Here is an 8,695-nt window from a genome sequence, read left to right as displayed (position 1 = left end):
TTACACCGTCATAATTCAAACACTTATATGGTATAATTTCAGTTTTCTTAAATTTATGAGAAATTTATTGTGACCGAACATACGATCTATCTGGGGAATTTCATGTGTACTTGATAAAAATGTTTATTCTCCTATTGTTAGATGAAATCCTCTGATGTTTGTAGGTCTATCAGGCTTATTATATAGTTCCAGCTCATTTTTGTTGAGGAGGGGGACAGAGGGAAAGGGAAAGAGAGAATCTCTGCCCAATACAGAGACTGACATGGGGCTCCACTCACAACCCTGAGATCATGATATGAACCCAAATCAAGACTTTTATGAAGAATCATGAGTTTAGTTACACAACTAATTATTTTAAATTTTGACAATATTGTATGTGAATTTGGAATATATGATTAATTAAAAATAAGTAGATAAAAAAGCATAGTAAGATCTAATTTATGTTGATGTATACAACTTTTGCATTTGTATGTTATAAATAAATACACAGGGAATTGTAAAAAATAAATATAGGAAAAAATATGATATTTTCCTTAAGAGATAGAAAACAGCAGTGGAAATGAAAAAAGAAATATAGGTTTCTCCATTATATTATATCTTAGCTACTTTATATGATGTAAGGAATTGTATCCTGCTTATGACAAATATTTTTATAAAATCAAAATAAGTAGGCATGTGAGCACTGGATGTTATATTCAAATAGAGGTTATATGCAACTGATGAATCATTGAACCCTACATCAGAAACCAATGATATACCAAATGTTGGCTAATTTAATTTAAATTAAAAAAAGTATTTAAAAAATCAAAGTAAGTAGAAAAATTTTTAAAAAGTGACTTTTGTTCAGATATAAGGTTATAAATTAAAATCAATTCATTACCTAACAATGTAAAGTTTCACAAAAGTCTTTTAACAATTTTTTTATTAATTAGGTCTCATGGCAGGTAACACTACTGTGTATGTATGTATACACACACACACACACACACACACACACACACACACATCTATCCTATGTGGACCTAATTCTTCACACTTCAAATTTCGTGTTGTCTGTGATGACACCATAAGATAACATCAGAATTCATAGTTAATGCAGTTTATTAGCTCTCATTCTAATTAGTCAATTGTAAACATGCACAAAAATGCAAGACCCATATAATTACTCTTTCAAACTGCTTGCCAGGGGAGAGAAAACTCATTCAGCAACACATTGGAAAGCAGACCAATAGCAATGTTTAAAGAGGAATCTTTATCCTGTTGGACAAAACCTCAAGCCTTTCAACTTTTCTTCTTATGTGAGAATGTGTCCTTTATTCGTCTCATTTTTATTGTTAAGTTTTACAGTATTTTAAAGAACTGATTCCCTCCTAAAATTAGGGAAACGGTTTGTATTAGGTAAATGAATTTCTTGCAAACTTCTATGCATCTACTTAAAGCTTCCCCATGTTATTCCAGCTCTCCTGACATGTTTAAGCAAGTAAATTTACTTCACCTTCTTGCATTCCACCTTCCTTTAGGAAAATAATGTATTTTAATTTTGATTAATTTAAAAATAGACATTTTAATTTTGATTATTAGTTGCATAGTACATATGTGTCCTTATCAAAGGAAACTAATTAAATCGTAATAAATAATGCACAAATACTTCTAAGATTTTATTAACTTTTAAAATAAAGTTCACATATTATCTTCTTAAAGGCTTTATATGAATTCTAGTGATTGTATTGTAACCTTGATTACATTGAAGTTGTATATCATTCTCATATTGTTACAGGAAAAAATACAAAGAAAATTTTTAGTTCCACCCATCTCTTCCCTCTCATTTGCCTATACAAAAGAGAAAGAACATCTCCCAGTTATTCATACTGAGTCTTCAAACCATAAGAGAGACTTTCAACTATGGAAAACAAACTGAAGGTTGCCAGAGGGGAGGTGGGTGAGGAGAGAGGCTCAATGGTTGATGAGTATTAAGGAGGGCACTTGTTAAGATAGGAACTGGGCATTGTATGAAAGTGAAAAATTCTACTCCTGAAACTAATATGACACTATGTATTAAATAATTAGAATTTAAATAAAAACTTGAAACAGTAAAAAAAAACTAATCTACCAAGCACACAATTCGCATTGAACTAAAGCAAATTTCTGAGAATATTTAAACAAATTATTCTATTTTATTTGAAATTTCCCTGCTACTTTTTAACCTATTCCAGCAAAGTAAAATAAATATGTAACATAGTATTTGTCTATTTAATGCATAAATTTAGACTATCATATGAAAAAACTATTCCAATCTGCTTTAATGATGATCTTAACATGTTTTTTCTACATGCATTGAAGAAATTGAAGTTTGCAAGATATATTTTACCCCATGAATAACTTTGCAATCTATGGATAACAGAACCAATGAAGAAAGTCATATTCTGAAGATTGAAGAAAATTTTTCAAAAAAAAATTATCATGCCTGATAAATTAACCAATGTGACCCTAATAACAAGATTTTTGCTCATGGGATTCCCTGATGATCAGGTGCTACAGAGACTTTATGCTGCATTCTTCTCCCTGGTTTACCTGGCAGCACTGATGGGGAATCTCCTCATTATCACCCTCACGACCACTGAACAGCATCTCCAAACCCCCATGTACTTCTTCCTGAAAATTTTGTCTTTGATTGATATCTGTTACATCTCTGTCACTGTCCCCAAATCCATCATAAACTCTCTGACCAACAGCCATTCCATCTCCTTTGTAGGATGTGCCTCACAGGTTTTCCTTGTTGTTTCCTTTGCTGGCACAGAGTTTGCCCTCCTTCTGGTGATGTCCTATGACCGCTATGCTACCATCTGCTGTCCTCTGCACTATGAGGTCATCATGAATAGAGGTGCCTGTATGCAGATGGTGACAGCATCATGGTTCAGTGGGTTTGTCTATGGATCCATTCATGTTGCAGGTATATTTTCTGTCCATTTCTGTGGGCCAAACATAGTGCATCAATTTTTCTGTGACATTCCATCATTGCTTACACTTGCTTGTTCTGGGGAGCAAATTCTAGAATATGTGTTTATTATCGTTAGTTTTGTTTTGTTTTTGTATGTTTTACTTTCATGGTTGCTTCCTATGTTTTTATTGTGTCCACTGCTGTCCTAAGAATTCCTTCTCCACAAGGCAGATTTAGAACCTTTTCAACCTGCATGCCCCATCTAACAGTGGTAAGCATGTTCCTCTCTTCCGTATATATTGCATATTTAGGTTTAAACTCAAAATCCCCATCATCACTGAATGTCTTTATGTCTGTGCTATATTCTCTGTTACCCCAAGCCTGAATCCTGTCATTTACAGCCTGAGAAATAGAGACATGAAAGTGGCCCTTTGGAAATTTTTTGGTGAAAAAGTGAATATATAAATATTCAAGATATAAATGATTCTGATACCTACTAGTTTGTATCAAACTAGTTTATATCAAACTATTGTTTGATATACAATAGTTTGTATCAAACTATTGGTTTATACAATTAAGTTGATAATCACAAAAATATTTTCAAATAAAATTACAAATAATTTCACATTTTTTGTTTTTTAAAATTGTTGTTAAGTTCTTAGATATCTATTCTATCTTTGGTGCTGCTACACAGGATGTTATTTTTATAGGGCTAGGTGGGCCTGAATGTCAGTTCAGTGTCTTGGCACTTTCCAAATCAATGGAAATGTTCCAGTAATTATCTTCACATCAATAGGCCACTGATATAATGTAATGTTTGGTTTAATCCTCACTGGAAAAGATTTTGTAATAGATTCAAATTTTACATGCTTTATTATAATTCAGATTGTGTTTTGTTTTTGTTTTTGTTTTTAATTTGGTCATGCAGTAGTTATTTAAAATGAGTAATTGACTCCAAATTTGCTACTTTTTTCTTTCTTTCTCTTCCTTTCTCTTTATTTATTTTTCTTTCTTTCAATTTATTAATTTATTTTGAGAAAGACAGGCTGTGAGTAGGGAGTGGGACAGAGGGAGAGGGTAAGGGAGCATCCTTAATCAGATTTCCTGCTGAGTGTGAAGCCTGATGGAGAGCTTCATCTCATGGTTCTGAGAATAAGACCTGAGCTGAAACCAAGAGTCAGGTGCTGCACCAACTGAGCTACCCCGGGAACATTTTTTTCCTAAATTTGTTTGTATTGGTAATAATATTTTAGAAGCTCATTTTAATTGATTTCTAAATTAATCCCACAATATTTGACTTATAAATATTCCAATTATAACAATCTTTAGGTTATATAGACACAGTATATTGTTAACAGATGTCATTGACAATCACATAGTGACATTTTAAAAAGTAATGAGATAAGTTTATGAAGAAGACCATTTTTATTATGAAATCCAAACAGAAAAAAAAAATTGTTCTCACATATCCAGGAACAGGATAACTAAGAGAAGTCACCATGTTTTATCCCTACACTTTCTATTTGTAAATTTTGTTTCAAAAAACTGATGTAAAATTTAATTAATATGCCAAGAAACTGAATGTAAATTTTAATTTGTTTTCTAAATTTTAATATGCTCTTTTAAATTTCTTTCTAAATCTATTTCTCTTTATTCTTACTCTTATCATTAAATTTAATTATTTATTAAATTTTTACTAATGTAAATGTACTTCTGGTTTACTTCTATATGTGAATACATTTGCATGGAAATCCACTTTCTTTTAGGTGATCTTGGCTTTTATTCCATTAACTTTCCCTTCAATTTTTACCAATATCATCACATTCTTAAAATTATTGCAGTCTGCCTTCTTTCTACCCATCTCATCTCCCTCGTGTTTATTTTCCTTCTCTCTTAAAAATTTTTGTTTCCCAGATTTAAAATCAATGATAGCATAATATCTCTATCATTTGAGTGTTTATACTTCTCTTTCAACTCATTAGTCCATAACCCTAATGTTCTTCTTTAATTTTCATGTTTCTGATAATTGGAAGTGATGTGATGCTAGTTCACTCTACTCTTGGAACAGTAAAGTTAATGATGATAATGATGATGATGACATGCCTGAATACAGGTATAAGTGCTTCAAGTGATTTCCCCCATTATTTCCTATGTCTCTGAACAGATATTCTACTAGGTAGTTAGTATTGATTTTTATATGAATAACTGGAATAAATAAATGTTAAAAAATGAATCATAAGTCAGTTAGCCAATAATTAACACTATAACCATTGAATCTTAACAAGGATGCTATTCTGTATTAACAAAAGATATATATGGATATTAGTTTCACACCATCGAAAAGTTTTTGCACTTTTTTGAAATTTACATGTAAATGTGAAACTATTATCTCATCCCTGTAATAAATATCTAACTGTTCACTTTTGTTGTCTTCTTGTATAAGATATTGTTCTTCATTGACTAATGAATGGAAAAGGAAGACTGTGGTTAATACATGTATTTAAATAGTATTTAGAGATAAAATTAAGAATGTATTTGTATATGCAAAAAGTTAGGCACAGAAATATAACTACCCTATGATCCATGAATTGCTCTACAAGGTAATAAAACATAGAATGCATAAACACTAATTAAAAGGAATACATGCACCTTGATGTTTATAACCACATATGAACAGCAGTCAAATTAAGGAAACATTTGTGTTTCCAAAAGCATCCATTGGCTGATAAATGGATAAAGAAGATGTGAGATACATACATATATATATATATATATATATATATATATATATATATATATATAAAATAAGAAAACCTTGTTATTTTCATTTTTTAAATGTTTTATTTATTTTTCTGACGCAGAGAGAGAGACAGCAAGAGACAGAACACAAGCAGGGGAAAGTGGGAGAGGGAGGAACACACTCCCCATGTAGCAGGGGGCCCAGTGTGGATCCCAGGATGCTGTGATCCTGACCTGAGCTTAAGGCAGACATTTAAGGACTGAGCCACCCAGATGCCCCCAAAATCTTGTTATTTTCAAATATGTGAATGGATGTAGAGAGTACTATGCTAAGTGGGAAAAAAAAAACAGTCAGAGAAAGACAAATACCATATGACTTCACTCTTATGTGCAGTTAAGAATCAAAACAAATCAGCAAATGGAGAAAAAATTCAGAGAGAGAGAGAGAGAGAGAGAGAGAAAGGCAAGCCACAAAACAGTCTCTTAATTACAGAGAGCAAACTGAGGGTTACCAGAGGAGAGGTGATGGGTATTAAGCAGACACATGTTCTTATGAGCACTACATGTTATATGGATGTGTTGAACCACTTTATTGTACACATAAGGCTAGTATTACAGTGTATGTTAGCTAACTAAAATTTTAACAAAATTTTAAAATATAAATGCCCTAGTATGTTTATTGCAGGATAATTTACAATAGCCAAGCTGTAGACACAGCCAAAATATTCATTAATAAATGGTAAAAATGCAGTATACGCACATAATGAAATATTCTTATCCATAAAATTTGAATGTAATGTTGGCTCTCTGCTCCTCCCCGTTTGACAGACAGCCACATCTCATGCAGTGCTAGTCATGTCCCTGAGACACAATGGTGAAGGTCAAAGTGAACATATTTGGCTATATTTTGCACCTGGTCACAAGGTCTGCTTTTAATTATGGCAAAGTGGATATTGTTGCCATCAGTGACCCTTTCATTGATCTCAACTACATGGTCTACATGTTCCAGTATGATTCTGCCCATGGCAAATTCCACGGCACTGTCAAGGCTGAGAACAGGAAACATGTCTTCAATGGAAAGTCCAACCCCATCTTCCAGAAGTGAGATCCCACCAGTATTCAATAGGGTGATGTTGGTGCTGAGTATGTTGTGGAGTTCACTGGCCTATTCACCACCATGGAGAATTCTGGGGCTAACTTGAAGGGCAGGTCCAAGTGAGTCATCTCTGCTGATGCCCACATGTTCATGATGGGTGTGAACCATAAGTATGACAACACAGTAAGATTGCCAGTAATGTACGGGCACCTGGGTGGCTCAGTGGGTTAAGCTTCTGCTTTCAGCTCAGGTCGTGATCTCAGGGTCCTGGGATTGAGCCCCGCATCAGGCTCTCTGCTCTTCAGCCTGCTTCCTCCTCTATCTCTCTGCCGGCTTCTCTGCCTACTTGTGATCTCTGTCCATCAAATGAGTAAATAAAATCTTTAAAAAAAAGATTGTCAGTAATATCTCCTGCACCACCAACCATTGTATCCTCTGGCCAAGGACATCTATAACAACTTTGGCATCGTGGAGGAACTCAGTACCACCATCCATGATATCACTGCCACCCAGAAGAACATGGATGGCCCCTCTTGGAAGCTGTGGCATTATGCCTGAGGGGCTGCCCAGAACATCATCCCTGCTTCCACTGACATGGCCAAGGATGTAGGGAAGTTCATTCTTGAGCAGAATGGGAAGCTCATTGGCATGGCCCAAAATGTTCTTCTTGGATCTGACTTGCCCCCTGAAGAAAGCTTTCAAATATGATGGCATCAAGAAGGTCATGAAGCAGACATTAGAGGGCCCCCTCAAGGGAATCCTTGGGTACACTGAAGACCAGGTTATTTCCTATGACTTTCATAGTGACAGCCACTCTTCCATCTTTGATGCCAGGGCTGGCTCTGCTCTCAATGATCACATTGTCAAGTCCATTTTCTGGTATGACAATAAATTGACTACAGCAACTGGGTGGTAGACCTTATGTCCTCCAAGGAGTAAGAGCCCCCTGGACTACTAGCCCCAGTGAGAGCAAGAGGAAAAGAGGGGCCCTCAACTTCAGGGGAGTCCTTGCCCTAACTTAACCCCTGAAAACAGAGAATCTCCCAACTTTCACTGTTTCCATCCCAAACCCCCTGAAGAAGGGGAGGGGCTCAGGAAGCCCTACCAGGTAGTGTACCATCAATAAAGTATACTGTACCCAGGCAAAAAAAAATAGTGATCTTGCCATTTGTTCAACATTGGTGAACCTAGAGTGTATGATGTTAAGTGAAATAAATTAAAGACAAATACCATATGAATTCACATATATGTGCAATCAAAAAAATCAATTAAGTAACAAAACAAAAAGCAGAATCATACCTTTATATATGAGAACAAACTGATGGATTCCAGAGAGAAGACTGGTGGGGGGATGGGAAAAATTGGTGAAGAGGATTAGGAGATACAGGCTTCCTGTTAAAGAATAAATGAATCGTGGGGGTAAAATGCACAGCATAGAGCCTGTAATCAGTGGTATCATAATCATGTTGTATGCCAATAAATAATAGCTACACTTGTGGGGAGAAACGCATAATGTATAGACATGTCAAATACTGGTCAACAAAGATACAAGATGAACTTTACTAATGAACTTTGCTTCTGTGCTAGAGGTTGGGTAATAGTAGTAACTTCTTCTGATAATGTGTGTTTTCCTGCTGAAGAAAATAGATGAAGAAATAGAAATTGCAAAAAGGGATGCATATTATTTTGATCATAAAACTATTATTAAAAAGACATACTATAATTATAAAAATATGTAAAATTTAGTAAAGGAATATTTTGGAACTGTATTTTTGTTACCTTATAGTAAAAATAGATACTTTTCTAATTTTCTATTAATTCTAAACTAAAACATTTTAATAAAACTCTAATTAAGATTTTTTAGCAGCTCCTTGTGATCTTATTATTGTTTATAAACAGCATCTGAATTTGAATATTAGATT

General features: G+C 34.1%; 2 pseudogenes; both read left to right on the top strand.

The window, feature by feature from the left end:
• Window positions 1-2,460: 2,460 nt before the first annotated feature.
• On the top strand, window positions 2,461-3,403 carry LOC116585768 (annotated as a pseudogene).
• A 3,145-nt stretch (window positions 3,404-6,548) lies between these two features.
• On the top strand, window positions 6,549-7,712 carry LOC116585533 (annotated as a pseudogene).
• The last annotated feature ends 983 nt before the right edge of the window (window positions 7,713-8,695 follow it).

Source organism: Mustela erminea, chromosome 3, assembly GCF_009829155.1.
Source record: "Mustela erminea isolate mMusErm1 chromosome 3, mMusErm1.Pri, whole genome shotgun sequence".
Lineage (NCBI taxonomy): Eukaryota > Metazoa > Chordata > Mammalia > Carnivora > Mustelidae > Mustela > Mustela erminea.
The sequence above is the reverse complement of the archived record's forward strand: the minus strand, read 5'-3'. Positions and strand labels throughout refer to the sequence as shown.